The sequence below is a fragment of the Octodon degus genome, unplaced genomic scaffold, assembly GCF_000260255.1.
Source record: "Octodon degus isolate 3935 unplaced genomic scaffold, OctDeg1.0 scaffold00098, whole genome shotgun sequence".
NCBI classification, from domain to species: domain Eukaryota; kingdom Metazoa; phylum Chordata; class Mammalia; order Rodentia; family Octodontidae; genus Octodon; species Octodon degus.
Genome location: NW_004524674.1, coordinates 1,138,917 through 1,140,007, shown reverse-complemented (window position 1 = coordinate 1,140,007; position 1,091 = coordinate 1,138,917). Strand labels below are relative to the sequence as shown.

The following is a 1,091-nucleotide window of genomic DNA, read 5'->3' as shown; positions in this document are numbered from 1 at the left end:
ACACACACACACACACACACACACACACACACGAATAAGTAAATACATAATACAATGAGGGAGCTGATTTTCTTGTCCCCCACCCCAATGCTGGGGGTGGAATGCAGGGCCTGGAACATGCCAGCCAACCTCTCTACCCCTGAACTGGATTCCTAGCCCAGAGAGAAGGCTTTCCAAAGGCTTTACACCCCTGGAGGTGTAAAATCCAACCCTTCCTCTGGCTTCAGATCTCAGGATATACCCTGTCACCCAACCCCACACCTCTTTTACACTCAGTTTATACTGTTTCCACCGTGCTGCTTTCTGTTCCCCACACATGGAAGCTCACGTCTCTTCAGGACCATCGGCACCCCCTTTGCCTGCAACCCTGCTCCTAAAGAACTTTGCACTAGAGTCAGGGAGATGGCTCAGTGGAACGAGCGCTTCTCTGGCAAGCACAAGGGCCTGAGTTCAATCCCTGGTTCCTGGGAAAAAAAAATAAAATTAAATTAAAGTAAAAACAGAACTTTGCACCAAGCTGGGTATGGGTATGGTGGCACATCCTTATAACCCCAGCACTCAGAAGGCTGAGGCAAGAGGATCGCTTGAGTCCAAACCAGCTTGGACTAGTGAGTTTCAGGCCAGCCTGCACTACAAAGACAGACCCTGGTTTTGCAACTATGGCCAAGACTAAGGCTTGGGATCTTCGCGGCAAGAAAAATTGAAACAGCTGGACGACCTGAAGGTGGCGCTGTCACAGCTGCGCGTCGCCAAAGTGACGGGCGGCGCCGTGTCCAAGCTCTCCAAGATCCGAGTTGTCCGCAAATCCATCGCCCGTGTTCTCACTGTCATCAACCAGACCCAGAAAGAAAACCTCAGGAAATATTACAAGGACAAGAAGCACAAGGCCCTGGACCCGCGGCCCAGGAGGATGCGAGCCAGGCGACGCCGGCTCAACATGCACGAGGAGAAGCTGACGACCGAGAAGCAGCAGCCGAAGGAGCGGCTGTACCCTCTGTGCAAGTTCGCCGTCAAGGCTTGAGCGGCGTGACAATAAAACTCAAACTCTGAGGAAAAAAAAAGTATGACCCTGATTCAAAAATAAATATAGG

The 1,091-nt window shown here is 51.4% G+C and overlaps 1 pseudogene; it reads left to right on the top strand.

Moving 5' to 3' along the window:
• Positions 1–659: 659 nt before the first annotated feature.
• LOC105743111 lies at positions 660–1,021 on the top strand (annotated as a pseudogene).
• Positions 1,022–1,091: the final 70 nt, after the last annotated feature.